We start from the raw sequence: 18,230 nt of genomic DNA on the forward strand, positions 1-18,230 counted from the left end.
TCTGTATTTATTCTGTGGACTTTTAAATGTGTAAATCACAGGCCCTCCTCCCCCGCCTGGCTCAGAAACCTCCCTCTGCCTCTCCTCATTCTTTGGGGCAAACTGCAGATACCCCGCAGCCCACTTCCCTCCCGGCCACCCCAGGCTCCCCGCCTCCTGGCTCCAGCTCACTGCTGGTGTCAAGGCCTTGTCTCTGGTCCTTCCCTCTGCTTGCAGGATGCAGCCTTAGACACCCACACGGCCCTCAGCTTGCTCTGATCAAAGCTCTGCTCCAGTGTCCAACCTCAGGGTCCCCCTCCCCAGCTCTTCTCAATGGCCTGCCGGTTTCTCTGAAGCCCTTACACTGCACCTTGTTTTTTCCTTCGCAGTTTCTCTTCCCCTGAGATCACCCTGTAGAGTGGGGTGGCCCCCGAGCTCCAGCTCAGCGCCTGCACAGTTACACAGGCTGAGTGAGCCCGTGTTACCCGGCCTGATCCCCCCAGGCGAGGGGGGCATAAAGTCAAGTCCAGCCTCTTGAACCCAAAACTCTGCCCCCTCTGCCCCCGCCTGGCCCCTCCACGGTTCCTTCATGCTCTGGACTAAGGAGAGAAGTACAGGATTTTTTAAAAGGCCAACGGCTGTTGCCTGGACTTGGTGCCAGGAGCAGGGCTGTCGATTCATCTAACACGCACCCAACCCCAGGGACGGGGGTGGGGGGTGGGAAGGACATCACTGTCCTCCTATGACTCATGGGGAAGCTGAGGCTGGGGCAACCGCCCAGGGTTGCACAGTAGGCAGGTGGCAGGTAGGGATTTGAACCCAGGCAGCCTGGGGTTTGAGAGTATGTGTCTCCCAAAAGAGGATAGCTGGATTTCTGTCTGGAGCCCCATGGGATGGGCCCTGTCAGTCAGCCCTGGACCTCCTCTGAGCTGTCTAGGTCATTCCAGACCCTTCCGCTCAGCCCCCGCCTGGAACCAGGTGCAGGGGCTCTCCCCGCACCCCCTGCAACCTCTCAAACTCTCCTGTCACTCTCCAGCGCAGGGGGCACAGCCTGGGGGTGGACACTGCAAGGACCTTGGGTGCCCCTGAGCCTGCGTTCTTACACGTCACTTTCCAGGAACGGAGTCTGGCCTTGGCTTTGTTCTCTAAGCGTCTGCTCTGCCCTTTCTTAGCCATCCCCATTATGTGGTCCAGGCCAGCAGCTTTCTAGTGGTGTCGAAATGCTCTTGACCTCTTGAATTCACACACGCACACGCGTGCACCCTGTGAGTGAACCGGAACACGGGACTGACGCCCCACGCAACTCAGTCTGATGTTTCCTATTCTGTCTATTATTTTATTTTTTATTTTTTTGGTGCTGGCCATGGATCCCAGGTCCTTATATGTGCGAAGCACACGCACACGCACTACCACTGAGCTAAAACCTCAGTCCACCTCCATTTTATTTTTAAACTTGACCCACTGGATGGATCTGTAGCACAGATCTGTCACATTCTTCTGTTGCTGCTCCTGAAAAATGCTGTTCTAGAGCAGAAACACCCAATTCCACACAGCCCAAAGATTATGCTAGAACAACTAGAGTAATGACCCCAAAATTCCTATGTTCTTGGGGATCGAGTCTGTGATCCTGTTACAGCATTTTGTAGTATTAACCCCATTGAGCAAGAGTGTTAAAAGTTGAGCATTATTATTATCTTTGTCATACTACAGACATGGAAATGGAAGCACAGAGAGATCGAGTCCCTTGCCTGGAGTCACACAGCACCACAGTGGCCATGCCAGGCAGTTTGGTTCCAGGGAGGATGCTTACTCTTGAGGCTTCACCACACTTTTCTTGCCAAAGCAAAAAGGTAAAGACTTGAGCTGGGTAGTTTCTAGGCTGGGTGGAAGGAAAAGACTGCACAGCGGGCTTCCTCCAGGCAGGGGCTGGGAGCCGGTGTCGGGAGCCCCTCATGAAGGTGCTGAGGGAGGGGACTTCTCACACTTGCTTCCCTCTGTGCCCCGGCGTGCAGCAGAGCTGCCCTGAGATAACCCTGCTGTGGGCATGGTGGGTGTCCGGGCAAAGCTACCCGAGGTCAGGGAAGGCTCAGGGGAGAAAGGCAAGAGGCCTGAGGCCAGGAGGCCTGGCTGAGGCTGCTCAGCACTGACCTGCCCCACCCTTTATTGACTGAGGCCTCCTTCCCTCCATACAATGGGCCAAGTACTTCCCATGAGGACTCTGCGGAGAAAGGCTACCACGTGAGTAGCACGTGTTGACTTTCCTATGGTTAACGTGCCATTTTCCCCTTAGGAGTGCCATAAATTCTCCACCGTATCTAGTTCATTTTATTTACAGTTCAAAGGGAACTTGAGGTGGCTTCCTCCAACACACACATGACAACAGTTAAAAATAGGGTGAGAGAGATCAGAAACCAGAGAGAGGAAGGCAGGGCGATTCTATCAGGAACTTGAGGAACGGCGATGACTGTAATTGATCGTTAAATTTAGTTTGTGCTTCCTGGCACCCCTGGCAAAGGGGAGGAGCACCCTGTCTCATGGTTAGGGTCTCAGAAAGGAAGTATGTCAGGCTTTCAGGAAGATGAAACTTCTTAGGAAGCTGTAGCACGGCAGGGTAGTGAAAGGAGTGAGGATCCGGAAGGAGTGGCACATTTGCTGACTGTGACACCCCCAAATGATTCGACCTTCCAGAAACTCAGTTTTCTTATCCATAATTTGGGGATAATGAAATTTAGTGAGAAGATTTACTGCTCACATGTGGCACATGAATGTAATCCCAGCAACTCTGGAGGCTGAGGCAGGAGGAACACAAGTTTGAGGCCCGTCTCAGCAACTCAGTGAGACCCCATCTCAAAATAAAAATAAAAAGGGATGGGGGTATAGCTCTATGGTAGAGCATCCCTAGGTACAATCCCTAGTATTGAAGAAAAGATTTACTTTGCTGGGCCAATGTGGGGGTCAAAGAGGGCACTATGTGAAGCACATCTCTTAGTGTGTTCCCTGGGAACATCTCAAGTAGTGAAGAGCATGATTAAAATTGTTGTCAGAACATGCCTATCCCAGAAGAGGGATGTAGCTCAGTTGGTAGAGTGCTTGCCTTGCATGCACGAGGCCCTGGGTTCAATCCCCAGCACCGTGCAAAAACAAAAAACAAAAAACCTCCCTGTGTCGAACGGAACTCTGCAAACCAAGGAGCAGTGTAAATTACAACCTAGCCACCCAGAGATGGGGACAGAAGCAAGAACTCTCAGGACAGGCTGCTAGAGACACGCTGACTTAACTACCAGTGTGTCTCTGAAATATCCCTTTTTCTTCTGTCCTTTGCCAGCATCTCCTCCGTGTGGGCTGGAGACCTCTGCTGAACTAATGAAGACCCGGTTGTCAGAGGCTGGGGTAGGAGTAGGGCTGTGAACCTCAGACATTCCAGTGAGCAGGCAGCGGACAAGGGTCCAAGCCTGGAATCCCGGCACCACTGAGGCAGGCATGGACCCTGAAACCATCACCAATGGCTGGAGCTAGTCCTGGTCCGAGGCAGCTTGTGGATGAAAGGAGTCCCTCTCCACCCCTCAGATTCCCCAAGGGTCCACAGGAAAAATAACAGCTGCTTCACTTTCAGGCCAGATTGAGGAGAGTTGGTTATTTGAAGCCATCATGTCATTAAGCGATTGCCTGGCTCATGCCCGGCTCATGCCCCACCTATTCTAGAAGGATAGGAAGTCATTATGGTAATCTTGGGGACAGGTTGGCCGGCAGGCCCATGCTCTTAAGAGACTTTGGGCCCCCGCAGGCTCCCTCTGCCTACTTTGGCCCCTCTCTCGGGGTGGTGAGAGCCACAGCTACCCCTCCCCTCCCCCGCCCTCCAGCTTTCTGAGCCCCCTGTTAACATTCTTTGGGGTGTGAATTTGGAGGTTTTATGGGTTCATAGGACTCTCGTTTGGTTGTTTCCTTTGGTATAAAAAGAAAACTTGCTTCGAAGCAGGGCAAGGTGCAGGTTCCAGGGCACCTGGGATGCTGCCCCTCCGGCCGCAGGCCGGGGCGGGGCGGGGGACGGACCAAGTGCCGGAGGACCTGTTGTTGTTCCTGTTACCAGCAGAAGGAAACACAGTGGGAAGTGGAGTGTGCGGGCTGTCAGAGGCGGGCGGTCCCCGCCGCGCCCCGCCTCCCCGCCTCTAGGCGCACTAGCGCCGGGCGCCCTCGCTCCGAGCGGCCGCTGGGCCGAGCCGCCCAGCCCCTGCCAGCTGCGCCCGACCGGTAAGCGTTCGTCCGGGGCTGGGTCTGGGGAAGTAGGAAGAGGACAGGGACCGGGGGCTTGCGAGGCGGACCGCTGCGCTCTGGGCCCCGGGGTCCGCTCGCGGGCCGGTTCCCGGAGTGCACAGCCCCTGCGCCCTGACCCTGCGCCACCCCGAGTCCAGAGAGTCGGGCGGTGGGCACCCTGAGGCTAGGCCGCGGGCACGCTGGCCGGGGCCGCCCCGGGGCTCGGAGCGTTCCCCGTACGCCTGCCGAGAGGAGCGCGCCCGGCTCCCCGCGCCTGAACCCTGCGCCCTGAGGAGCCCGACAAGAGCTCCCGGGCCCGGCGTCGGGGTGCCGGCCCCGCAGAGGCGCGGGGAGACGGGAAGCGCTCGGCCGGGGAAGCCGGGCTTCGAGCGCTGCGAGCCGGACCAGGCGGCCTCCCCGACCCGAGGCGGGATCCGGGCTGCGACCCCGAGCGGTGTCGCCCAGGTGCGCCCGGCGAGGCGCGGAGGACCGGGCACAACTCGTGCGTCTTGGCCCTGCGCGCCCTGCCAGCCTTGATGCGGCGGAATCGCGGCTGGAAAGGGGCCGGGGCCGAAGTCCACGGGTTCGCCCCCCGGAGCGAAGACCTGCGGCCCCTTCCCTCTCCCGCCCGCCGCGCAGCTGGCCGCGCTGGCGGCAGTGGCGAGTGCGAGATCAGCCACCAGATCTGCGGCTGAGCCCGGGTTACAGCGGCAAAACCGCCTCCAGCTTTGCATTTCCGGACTCTTTTTTTTTTACACTCTTACCCGTAATTCAGTCTGAATGAGGCTTTTTAAAAATAATTTAGTTTCCTGTTTTTATTTAGGCTTCCTCCCCTGCATCTCATCCCTGAGATCGAGCAGAGGGGAACTGGGGTGACCTTCCGTGGGCTGGGGGGGTGAGGGTGGGGACGGGCGACGACACAGTCGACGGCGCTTTGCCCTGGTTGGGAGATGGGCGTCAAAGAACCAGGAAAGGACCGACGGGAGGCTCGGGAAAGCGCGCTCCGGAGGGAAAGAGGTGGGGATGTGATTCCCGGGGCTGGGTTTGGAGGGAGTCCTGGGGCGGTCCACGTACTGGGTCGTCGCTCACTGTCCTTGGGATCTGCTCCGTTCGCTAAGAGCGCCTGGCCGATTAAGCAACTTGATACCGTGCCCCCAAGGAGGAGGAGCCTTGAACTCCCCCAGACTCTACCAGGCCGGGCTTCTTCGCCTGGGATCCTGAGAAGCGCCATCTGGCAACACCCTCTAGGACTTTGAGCATGGACCCGCGTGTCTGTGAAGCGGGTGTGCTTTTATCTTCCTCCCTCGGGATTCTCCACGGGAAAGGTTCGCTGCACCGAGGGGACTCATTCCTCTGTTCTCTTCCAGAACAGCTGGACACCGCCCTGGTGCCTGCCTGTGCCTGGGTATTCTTGTTAATTGAATGGTACCATAGGAACGTTTGCTCCTGGAAGACTTGATGGTTTTATGTATGTGTTAAACAACCTTAGGAGCCGACTGATGCTGTCTCTTTTACAGTTGAGGAAAGAAAGGCTCAGAAAGGTTCAATAATTCACCACCCCAGGCAGTTTACAAATAATTGATCCAGAATTCTGTCTCAGCGAGGAGCCCCTGAAGACAGAGAAAAGATTTGTCCTGATGGTTCTCTTGGAGTGGTGCTGGGGAGGCCTGGGGGTCTTTCCAGAGACTCAGCCCTGGAGTTACCCCTGATGCTCCCTTGTAAACCCTGGTGGTGGGGACCAAGCTTCTTTGGATTTGTGTCTGTGAGCAAATACCTGGAGATAAGAATGGAGCTGTCTTCAGCTCCCTCTAGAGTGGAAAGCACCAACCTCTTGGCATCCCACCACCCTGGAGTTTTGTTCTTGATGTCAGGGTTCGGTTGGTCTTGGGGGAGGGCTGCCTGCCACATTCTGGGTTGTTTCCTGTGGGTGCTTTCACCAACTCCTCCAGGTATTGAAAGACACCCTGGGGTGCAGAGGGGGAGTGTTCTTACAAGCCATTGCCTGCTCTAGAGACCACCCAGCTTCATTGCTTCTGAGCCCCCTTCTCCCCGCCTGCCCACTGCTGGAGTTCTGAAAGGAGACCTCTGGTCACACTGCAGACATAGATGTTTCTGAAACTCAGGTGCCAGCTCCAGAGGCACACTGAACTCCCGTCTACAGGACAAACTGCAGCTCAGCCCATGCCAAAGGACTCACAGGGGCTTGCAGGACACAGACGACCAGACCCAGTTGACTTTTGGGGCTGCCTGGAGGGAGTTGGGGGTGGGAGTGAGGTTGAGGAGTTGGTTCCTGTTTCACCTTGGTTTTTCTTTGTTGCACAGTTAAAGGGAGAAGTGAATGTGCAGCTCATGAGGCAATTCCCCTCTGGCTGGCTGGTTTTGTCAGAACCATTTTTGCTCAGAGAACAGTCCCCTCCCTCCCTGAGGCCAGCTGCTCTGTGGGTCTGATGGTGAACTGTTTCCTTAATGTGGGACCTTAGAAAAGCTCTGTCAGCCAGGAGGGCCCCTTCCTCCACTCCCTGGTGGGCAGGCATGCTTCCCAGCAGGGCTGATGGATGGACTGGTCCGCAGAGAAGTGAAAATCCACCCAACAGCCAGCCTGGTCATCTTGGAGCCACTGCGAGGTCTCATTAGCAGCCAGGGTGAGAGTCTCTACCTCTCCTCTTGCAGTTCACACTAAAACCCAGTGGTCATTAATGTGGCTGCTGGAAATCCCCAGCCATCATATCAGAAATGCTGCTGGTTTCAAGGTGGAAACAAAAAAACAAAACTGGGACCCTCCCTCTTCTTCCTTTGCAGCCCAACTCTGTGCCTTTCTGTGGGACACACCAAAATATGGTCCAGTCTACCCTCCCTGAGGGCCGCACGGTCCCTGGGGCCGGTTAGGTTCCCCTTCCTGCTGCCCTCTCGGCATGGGCATGAGAACCCTCCTCCCTCCCCTAAAGTGACAACCTCACCACCTGCCTGGGAGGAGGGCCAGGCTGTTCTGGAAATGGGTGCTTTCCAAGGCCACCTGCTTTCTGAGCACAAGGAGAGTCGTGGAAGCCATGAGTGTGGCGGTTCCAAAGTGGTGTTTCAGCTAGTGAAATCTTGTCACACGGCGGGGGCGGGACAGCTTCCACTCAGGGAAATTGCACGTGGGGTGGGTAGAGAGCAGAGGAGGGAGAGAAGACAGAGCCAGCAGCCTGCCCGGGAGATCGGGTCCTGGAGGGACACGGCCTTCATTTCTTGTAACAAATGATCACGCGTTTTGTGGTTTAAAACAACAGAAATGTCTTCTGTCATGGTTCTGGAGATCAGAGGTGTGAAAACAGTGTCAGAGAAACCAGCTCCTGCCACCCGCTCTGGCCCATGGAGCACCTTCCTGCCTCGGCCTGCGTGTGCCGTCCCTCCCACCTCGGTCTCTGTCCTCACTTGGCCTCATCCTCGTGTCTGTGTTTCCTCTTCTGTCCCATAGAAGGACACTTGTACTTGGGTTTGGGGCCACTTGGATAATCCAGGAGGAAGCATCTCAAAATCTTCAGCTTAATTGCATCTGCAAAGACCCTTTTTCCACACTATTATTTTTCCAAATAATGCAGATGTTCTATGAGTTAAGACAGGGATACCCTGGGGTGGGGGCACCCATAGGCCACTGAGGATGGAGGGATGCACTTCTTAATGCGTCCTCTGTGGAAGGTGCTGAGTGCCTCTGCCTGTCTCTGCCCCGTCCCGCCCCGGGTGACCTTGGACTAGAATTTCAGTCCCCCTGCTGCACCACTGTCCAGAGCCTTCCCCTCCTTCCCCTTCCCCAACTCTGTGGATGGGCAGCCACCAACAAGTCAGCTCTGCCAATTGCAGCCCTCCTCTCACCCCCTGGGGTCCCAGCAGCAGGAAAGAACACGGCAGGGACTCCCAGGGGAGGCTGCGGCAGGCCTCTTGATTCCCCTCCCCTCCTGCCTGCCTTGGTTCCCCAACCCCTTCTCTGCACGGGACTGCTTCCCAGCCCAGGGCCACCCATCCCATCTGAGGCCACGGGGCCCCTCACACTTTGGGCTGTCCTCTGCTGAGCAGCCATCAGGAGAGGTAGGCAGGGCCCAGTTTTGTGGCTGTGCCTTGGGAAGTAATTGACTCACTGAACCCGGAAGTAGTTGACTCGCTGAACTGGAGGCTTTTGTGGGAAGGGCCTGGTGGTGCCTAGAGGTGTGGGGACCCCCGTCGTTGCGGCTTGTAGGAGAAGGCTGCCTCCATTCTTCTGCCTCCACCCATAGGGTCAACTGCCCTTCCTGGCAGGGAAGCAGAAATCAGAGCCCTGTTATTGGAACTTCCTGACGTCATTTATGTAGGGGTGGCGTGGGGGTCACAGGGGAATTGCCACATGGCGTTTGGAGCCAGGACTGGGATTTGCGTTTTGTTGTTATTGTACTAGGGAATTAACCCAGGGTCACTTGTCACTGAGCCACATCCCCAGCCCTTTCTTACAATTTTGAGACAGGGCCTCACTAAATGGCTGGGGCTGGCCTTGAACTTTCGATCCTCTTGCCTCAGCCTCCTGAGCACTGGGATTAGTGGTGTGGGCCACGGTACCCGGCTGGCGATTCTGCTTTGTAGTCGACTCTTCTTTATTCGACACTGGTCATCAGCTCTCCATGCTGGTTCAGAACCAGCCACCCTGTCTGGGTGTGTGGTAAGCGTCCCAGGACGGGGGTAACATCTCCCCTTTGAGGAGCATGCACTTGGCCTCCGATGCACACATGCCACCACTCCCAAACACTGCAGCTGGTGTTGCAGGCATATGGCCTCTCCCGTATCCAGGAATGATTGCATCAAAGACATCAAACGTGTTTATGGCTCTTGGAGTAAGTGGTTTTCCAGAAAGCCTGGACCAATTTACCCCAGTGATACGTAACAGTTTCACAACACCCCTGTCAGCCTTGAACAGCATTGAAGGAAATGTTTTGCTAATAGTCCTAAAAGGTAATAATTTCAAACGTATCTCTTTTATTACTAATGAGGTAAATAGCTTTCTTTCTGGTTATGAGCTACGTGTATAGTATGGGGTTTGCTGCCATGTAATGTGGTAGTTAAACCCTTGAACCCTGGGGTTGATGGATTCAGATTTGAACTGTGGCTCTTCAACCTCCTAGCTGTGTGACCTCAAGGAGATTACTTAACTCCTCTGGTCCTCCATTTCTTTGTTCATAAAATGATGCTAATGGGACTTGTTCTTAGGTTTGTCTTATGAATTCAATGAGATAAATTAGATAATGAACATTACCTAGTATGCAGTCAATACTCAGTATTAGCTGCTCTCGTTGTTATCATTATTTTCACCCTCAAGATACATCATGCTTTAACAAGGAGGAATGGCTTACACTTAAGCCAAGGGGATTTGGATTTAAGCACAGGGATCGATCTTTCTGCCTTGGCAGCAAGTGATCCTGGAAGAGGAGCTGGCAGACTTCTGTCCAGATCGAGTGTGTCCTTGGCTGTCTCCTGGATTAGGCTGTAAGCGTCTCTGGAGCAAGCAGATGATCCTATGTGGGGGTGCTGCTCACCTCAAAGAGTAGGTGGGGGCTGCAACAGGCCTTAGGGAGTCCCAATGCCCTAACAGGGCCACTTCCCCAGGTCCCTGGTTCTCCTGCCATGGCGCAGAAATGGAGGACGAAGACTAAGTTGTTGTTGGGTTTTTCCAAGTCCACAGTTCATCGTGGGGACAGGTCTGCTGTTTACACCCACGTGCTCCCTCATGCGCGGCCCTGGGAATATCGCAGGCACTTCAGGGGGCAGGACCCAGAGCTTCGGCACCCGTTTGGGTGGTGGCCCTTGATGCCAGCTCTTGAAGCCCTTGAGAATAAAGTGGCCACTGCGTTCACCTCCAGTGGGCCTCGCCAGCCTTGGTCAGGAGCCAAGGTCCAGTGGGCATTCGCTCCTCACCGCCAACCTGCTGTTGAGAAGCGAGCTGAGAAACCAGGATCTTTGTCACCAATAAGCCATCTTACGAGAAATTTCTTCTAGGGGAAAAAAATACACAAGCCCCCAACGTTCCCCCTTACCTGTCTCTCAAAAAATTCCATTAGAAATGTTTCTCGTGTTCAGAGCTAATGAAAGGATGAACCTGAAGACCATGGCCCCTGTCTCCAGGGTTCCTGAGGCAGGAGCAAAGCACCCTCCAGGAGCATGTGTGGTGGGACGGCTATTTGAATAACACGACTCATCTGCCGTCATTTGGAAACCAGTGATGAAGTGTGGCCTATTTTTAAATGAAACACAGTCTATCTCGTGCTTTGTGGTTGCCCAAGGTGTGCCTGGCTTCCCATGCCCAGCAGGGCTATTTGGAGAAAATGAATGGAAGGTGGCTTAATGTTAGCATCACAAACAAGAGCTTTAGAATTACACAGATGGTTCATATCTTGGCTTTGACACTTAAAACATATGTGACTTTGATGAACTACATACGCCAACAGGCTGGCATCTGAAGATGGGGGTGATGGTATCTTTCACTGAATTGTCATGCAGATCAAACACAATGAAAAATCTGGGGCTGGGGCTGTAGCTCAGAGGCAGAGCGCGTGCCTAGCACATGTGAGGTACTGGGTTCGATCCTTAGCACCACATAAAAATAAACAAATACAAAAGGCATGCTGTCCATCTACAACTACCAAAAAAAAAAAAAAAACCTGTAGCAGGTTATTGCCACTCAAAAAGTTACAATTTTGCCATTGTATGAATCTTTGAGGCTTACACTGAGGAACAGGAGAGATAACTGAGATATCCATGTTGTAAGTCATTGAAGTTTGCGTGGCCTGGTGAGTTAGTCAGCTTTCCATTACTGTAATGAGACACCTGAGACTATCAGCTTGAAAACAGGAAAGGTTTATTTTAGTTCACAGGCTTAGAGGTTTCAGTTCGTGACTGGTTGGCCCCCTCGGTTTTTTGCCTAAGCAGGGAACTTGTGGTGGATAAGCTGCTCCTCTTGTGGTGGCCGGGATATGGGTAAAAAAGAGTAGGATTCCCAGGACCCTTTCCTGAGCACACCCCCAGTCACCTAAGACCTCCCACAATGCCCCACCTTTTAAAGGTTCCACCGCAGGCTATATAGCACCACAGGCTGGGGACAAGCCTTCAGCACATGGGCCTCTGGGGACATTCCAGATCCAAACCATAGGTGGCAGGGTTATTCATCCATTATCTCATTGATCCTTCCAGGAATGACTCATACAGAATGCACGCGGTATATGTCAGTGAAGAGTAATTTGCTTTGCTCTTTATCAGCCTATTCTCAGGGTGTAGTTTTTTCACCTTTTTCTAGCCCTTCAGTGTTTGAAGGAGCTTTGGGCATCAGAGCAAATGGTTAGAGGTGACATCTATTCGAGGTTTTCTCCTCTGGGGTGGTGGCAAAAGCAGCCCTCAGACCAACTCTTAGGGCCTGGATTGGATGGGAAGAGCAGCTCACGCCAGGTGTGGTGACCCACACCTGTAACCCCCAGCTCAGGAGGTTGAGACAGGAGGATCACAAGTTTGAGACCAGCCTCAGCAATTTAGCAAGGCCCTCAGCAATTTAGTGAGACCCATGTTTAAAATAAAAAATGCTGGGGATGTAGCTCAGTAGTGGAGCATCCCTGGGTTCAATCCCTGTACCAAAAAAAAGAAGCAGTTCACTAGTGAGGTGGACCATCAGCTGACCTTGACCAGAGAAGTGGACTCTTTTACCTGTGAGCCACAATGGCAAGTCACTGCTCCTGGGAGAGCCAGCTGCTCCAGAGGCAGCCCCTCCAGGACCCCCATCTGTGGGTTGATGGGGAAGCAGCTGGGAGATGGCAGGCAGTGGGCAGTAACCTTGACCCTGATGGACCATCCTTCTCCAACTTTCCCACCCCCTCCCCCAGTCAGGAGTCGGATGCATAACCCTAGTCTGAAACATCCCACCCCAGCCATGACCTTGCTTTGAAGCTTCAAGGTCTATTTTTAACGCTAGCATCAATTTTGCATTCTATTCCATGATGTGTGCATGTTTATTTTACTATAAAGAATATTTCCCCCTAACTCTTGTGTCACATAGATGCTCTGGGAAGATGTTCATGTTTTTTTCTGTGACTTCCGCTCCTCCCAGCACGTCGATTCCAAGCATAGTTTGAAAATAATATGAAGAATGATCAGACAGAATTGCGACAAGAAATGTCCAGTTCAGTAGGAGCCGTTAGGTCCTAGGTGACTCGTTGGCTGGTTAACTCAAAACTTTGGTCTAGGCAGAGAATCAGGAAATGGCTTTGTCTGTGCACATGGATGCCAGCCCAGGGCTTTTGGCCGAGTCGTGGCAGGTTCCTCTAGGTTTTTACACCTCTCAACAATCTTTTACAGTGGCCTTGCCCTGTCCCATTCAACAGAAAGTCTGAGCACCTTGTCTTCCTCGGGTTGGTAGAACATTCGGGGAAAGCGCTCTTGCTTTTCCTACCTGTGGTCCACTCGCTGACGTCAGGATTGCAGGATGTGAGTACCAAGGTGAGCACCTGGCCGCAGCCTGGCGGGTGACGCAGCCCAGTCGCTCCGCATTGGCCCAGGAGAGGCAGGTGGCCCAGCATACAGGGGTAGGAGCAGGGCTCCGGAGTCCGCCCGGGTTGGAGTTTCACCTCCGTGATCGGTTCACTCCCTGTGCCACCGACCCCTCCTTCCCAGAACATCTGGTGGGACAGGAGGAGGGGCCCAGGAGCTGGAGGGCTGGATGGGTCACCCTCTGGCTTCTCTGCATGATGTTCTGACACTAGCCTGAGGACCAGAGGGGACCCACATCCCACCCGGAGGCCTCTGTGAGATGCACTTGCCCAGATGAGTGCAGCGTCATCAGGCAGCATGATCTCATTGAACCACCACCGTGTGTGTGACCTGACATGAGCGACATGTGGCACGTGATTGTATGCGTGTCTGTATATGTACAACATAGGCATACATACATCCCATACATGTTATGTATGTCATCCACACAGTGTATGACATAAAGTAAGAGCTTACTCTTTGATTTAACAGGGATTTTTTTTTCCCTAGGAAATAAGTGTTCTTCTGCAATATAATGTTAATAAAGTAGGTCTTACTTCTCTTGTTTAAAAAAACAATCCACTTGCCCTAGGGTTTGTTGGAAGTTTTTTTTTTTTTTTTTTTTTTTAAGTTATAGGCAGATACAATACCTTTATTTTATTTATTTTTATGTGGTGCTGAGGATCAAACCAGTGCCTCACATATGGGAGGTAAGCACTGTGCTAATGAGCCCCAGCCCCAGCCCTGGAAGTCTGTCTCGAAGCTCTTTTCCGTCTTGGCCACCTCTTACGTGAGATGTTATACAAGTTTACTCTGTGCTGTTTAAATCTTTTTCTTTTTCTTTCTTTCTTTTTTTTAATTTTTATTTTATTTTATTTTTTTGCATTACTGGGGATTCAACCCAATGGACACTCTACTACTGATCTACATCCTTAGTCCTTTGTATTTTTAGTTTTTATTTTTTAAAATTTATATCTATATTAGTTATTGATGGACCTGTATTTTATTCATTTATTTATATGTGGTGCTGAGAATCAAACCCAGTACCTCACACATGCTAGGCAAGTGCCCTACCACTGAGCCACAACCCCAGTCCTGTATTTTTTATTTGAGACAGGGTCTCCCTAAATTGCCAAGACTGACCTTGAACTTGCAATCCTCCTGCCTCAGCCTCCAGAGTAGCTGAGATCACAGGCAAGCACCTCTGCACCTGGTTTAAATCCATTTCTTTGTCCTAAACGTATGAGCCTCTTTTTAAAGGCTTTCAGCAAAGACCAATTTCCTGTGTCATTTGGTGACCCTCCACTGTAGAATGAGCTCATTTACAGAAGAGGACCATCCTTAGAGACAGTCACAGCCTCTGGTTTGGGCCGTTTTTCTTTGTGAAGGGCCTTGGCTTGTACTTCTGGAAAGAGACAGACGGGTGAGGACAGGCCGTGGCTGTTGTTTAGAGTGGACGGAACCTTCCCGGAGGATGAGCAGTTGGAACTGTGTCCAGGGCCCACATCTGGAGCACCCGGCGGCTTGAGACTAGGCAGGGTCTCCCTGTGAGATTAAGCAAAGTCCCTCTGGCCAAGTGGACCGGACTGGTGTTGCGCACCCCACAGCCACATCACCTGTTTATCTCTGTGGCATCTCTCAGACCAGTCAGCTTGTCCTCTGTCCCAGGCACCGGGAACTTTCCTCCACTCCAGTGACAGGAAGATTCCCCAGGCCTGCAGGTGGCCAGCCTCCCTGGATGCCACTGCTCCTCTTGACTCTTCTTCTTCCTTTTTCAGTATAACAAAGTTTATTAGGATATAACCCACATACCGTGCAAACTTAACGTGCATAGTTTGTTGGCTTCCGTTAGAGTCAAGATGGTGTGACTGTCACCAGCATAGAACATGCTCATCCCTCCAGAAAGAACACCTGCACCAGTGACTGTCTCCCCTCCTTCCCCCAATCCCGCAGCCCCTGGCAGCCCCGCCGTCTCTGTGGTGTGACTTCTGGACTGTAAGTGGTCTTTTGTGACTCTTTGGTCTTTCTTCCTGCGTGAGCCACCTCTTCCTTGGGGATCTGACTCCTGAGATTTCCATAAGGGTCATTAGACCTGAGCATTTATTCAATCACAAATATGGATGGAACCCCAAAGTGTTCATGGGTGTCAGACACACAGGAAGGACCAGCCACAGCTGTATGATGTCTATCATGCTGTAATAAGTCACCCCAGGACGAAGCTGCTTAAACAAGAAGGTGGATTACCTCAGGGTTTCTGTGGGTCAGGATTTCAGAAGCAGCTTGGCTGGGTCAGATTCTGGCCCAGGACCTCTCATGAGTTGCAGTGAGCTGGGAATGCAGGTGTCTGGGGCTGGGGACACCTGCCAAGGTGTCGTTGGCAAGCCTCAGTGGTTGTTGGCCAGATGTCCAAGTCCTCCTCAGGTGGGCTTCCTGGTGGAGTTGTTTGAGTGTCCTTACAACGTGGCTGCGGGCTTTCGCAGAGCAAGAGCTGAGCTGAGAGCGACAGATCCCAAGAGCAGAGCCCGTGGTCTTTCCTAACCTAATTTTGAAGGTGACATACCATCACGCTGCCATTTTCTTTTGGTCACAGACCAACCACGCTACACAAAGGAGTGACTCTCAGGAGGTTCAAAACTGGATACAGTTTCACACAGAGAACTGCCCTAGTGACATCTAGTCAGCTTGTTCTTGAGACTGCTTGGTGCCTCTGAATCGGCTGTGAGCTCTCTGGCTTCTGTTCCTGGGTCGAGCCTCTAGCCAGCCCCTCTCTGTGTTTGCTGCCAGGAAGTTTCCTGTGTTTTCTATGTGGACAGATAGGACCTGGCACCTGGTTCCACAGATATGCCCACTTCTGCTAGTGTAGTTTTGGTGGATGACTTCTCCAGGTGTTTGTGGATTTTATTTGCATTTCTATTGAATTGATGAGACAGTTTTTGAATTTTCTTTCATTTATGTTATCAAGAACAACTGTCACTTAGAACAGGCCCGGGATCCATCCCAGTGGGGATGTCTGACACTTCCCACACACTTCCTGGGTCACTGTGATATTGTGAAATAGCTATTGGGTCTTTCTCTTTGTTTCCTAGGATACAACTCCTAAAATTCTTGGAATCTTCCAAGTAATAAATGTCTTTTTGGATGCTAATGAGTTGGCTGATGGCTGACAGCCCCAGGTAGCTTCAGGATGAGCCTGGTCATCAGAAAGACCAAGGTGAGATTGGAGACTTGGGACTTTCAGTCTCAGCCCTCAAACTTCAGGGAGGAAAAAGGGACCAATGATGTAATCAATCATACCTATGTAATGAGAACTTCATAAAACCCCAAAAGAACCAGGTTCAGAGAGCTTTTGGATGGCTGAACACAGAGAGGAGGTACCCAGAGAGGCGTGGAAGATCCATGCACCTTCCCCCATGGCTTGCCCTGGGTATCTCCTCATCTTCTGTTCATCCGCATCCTTTGTCATGTCCTTTATCAAGAGCCAGTGGATGTAAGTAGCCTCTCCCTGGTCTAGCAAATGAGTGGAATCAAAGGAGGGGTTACAGGGAACCTAGATTTAAAGCACAATGAGACAAGCTGGGGTCGGTCTTGTGCGACTGAGCCTTAACCTGTGGGATCGGACACCACCTCTGGTAGATAATGTCATAGCTGAAGTGGAGGGTGCTCAGTTGGTGTCTGCTGCAGGATTGGCTGGTGTTTGGGCATGTGTGGGGAACCACCAGACCTCAGAGGTCAGAGTTGTGTTTGTTAGCATCCAGCGGGACAAACTGAGTCTGTCTATGCCTCTAAACTCAGTCACCCTTGTGATGGGTCACACCATCCAATAGAGGTCACCAAAGCCATCTTCTTTCCTGGATAGTCCATAAGACTGTCTGGAGGGGCAGAATAGGGTCTCACATATCCTGCCTTAAGACCTGAGCCTTGGTCCTCTCAGCAGCCTACGTAAGAGGAGCAGTCTTAAGTGGTGGTCAAAGGGGGTCTCTGATTCTGACTCTGCCACTTGCTGGGTAGCTTGGCTGTCTTTAGCCCCGGTTTCCTGACGAAGACAATCATAGCTACCTTGTAGGGTTGTTTTGATGGCTGAATGAGATGATCGATGTTCAGGTTATCTGTTGCTTCCCAACAAGCCCCCAGCTCAGAAGTGTAAAGCAGCTCATCTTATGATGCTCACAGTTCCGCAGTCCGGGAACTCAGCAGAGCTCAGCAGGTCAGCCTGGTTGTGCTTGGTGAGGTCTGGGTTCCACTGGGAAGGCCCTCAAAGAGTTGGCGATTACTGGGACAGAAGGGGGCTGGAATCATCTGGAGGCTTCCTGACTCATGTCGGGGACTGGGGTGGGGTCCAAGAAGGGCTGGGCTCAGGTGGACTTTCAACCCTAGTGCCTGCACCTGGCTTCTCTTCCCAGCTCACTTGGGCTTCATTGTAGCATGGCGGCTCTAGGTGGGTCAGGCTGTCTCAACCCAGAGCTCTCCGAGGAGCATTTCTGGAACCAAGGAGAAAGCTGAATGGCTTTTCAGGACCTAAACTCTCAGGTCGCTTAGCACCACTGCTGCCATACTTTCTTGGTCAAGGCAATCACAAGCCCACCCAGATCTAAGGAGAGGGGAGGTAGATGTCACCTGCCAACGGGAGGAGTGTTCCAGAATCTACTGCCATGTTTAAAAACCTTCACCATGAATATAAAGCATCCGGCACAATAACTGCCACATGGTGTCAGCAAAAGTCAGCTGCTGCTGTTGCTAGTGCTACGGGTCCAGTGCCTGTGATAGCCAGCTCTCCAACACTGCGACAGATTCCTGACACCAGCTGACTTATAGAGAGGGCTGATTTCAGCTCATGGCTTTGGAGGTTTCTGTGCAGGATCCACTGGCCCTGTGGCTTTGGGGTCTATAAGAGGCAGTGCATCATGGCAGAACAAATGCTCAGCTCACCGCCAGGGAGCAGATGAGTAGGGAGGGGGCTGGGGCACCACAGTCCCCTTCCAGGCACACCCCCAGTGGCCTAGAACCTCCCACTAGGCCTTATCTTTAAAGTTTCCACCACCTCCCAATGGGGTTGGGCTGGGGACCAGGCCTTTAATGCATGGGCCTGTGAAGAACATTCCTGATCAGAACTATAGCAGCATCTCTCAGGCACTGAGAGCACATGGGAGCTTATGTGTGGCTCAGGCAAATCACTTGTCCCCTGAGTGACCTTTAAGTGCAGCTCTGTGACTATATTTAATTTAATGTTGCCAGATTCATTCTATTTATCTTCTCCTAACTTGGACACAATTTTCAATATTTTCCTGGTCATTCGTTTAATTTTGTGGTCCCTAGCAGTTTTTCAAACACAGCTAGGGGTTTTGCAAAGAGATTCTAGAAAACCACTTCAGGTACCCTGGTGCATCTTTCATAAGCTTGGAATATGACTCATGTTACACCCTACTTATTTCCTGATTCCAAGTTTTTCCTAGTAAGTATTCACAATTGACCTTTTCTACAAATGGAGAATA

At 52.3% G+C, this 18,230-nt stretch overlaps 1 protein-coding gene across 2 annotated transcripts in view; it reads left to right on the top strand.

Annotated features, from left to right (window-relative positions):
- The first annotated feature begins 4,077 nt into the window (after positions 1–4,077).
- PIK3CD (phosphatidylinositol-4,5-bisphosphate 3-kinase catalytic subunit delta) overlaps positions 4,078–18,230 on the top strand; it is a 46,957-nt gene continuing 32,804 nt past the window's right edge. For both annotated transcript variants that reach the window (XM_079142895.1, XM_079142896.1), the window contains exon 1: positions 4,078–4,227. The gene's annotated coding sequence lies outside the window, so the exon portion shown is untranslated. The remainder of the gene's footprint in view (positions 4,228–18,230) is intronic.

This window comes from Sciurus vulgaris (genome assembly GCF_902686455.1).
Source record: "Sciurus vulgaris genome assembly, chromosome: 1".
In the NCBI taxonomy this organism is placed as follows: Eukaryota; Metazoa; Chordata; class Mammalia; order Rodentia; family Sciuridae; genus Sciurus; species Sciurus vulgaris.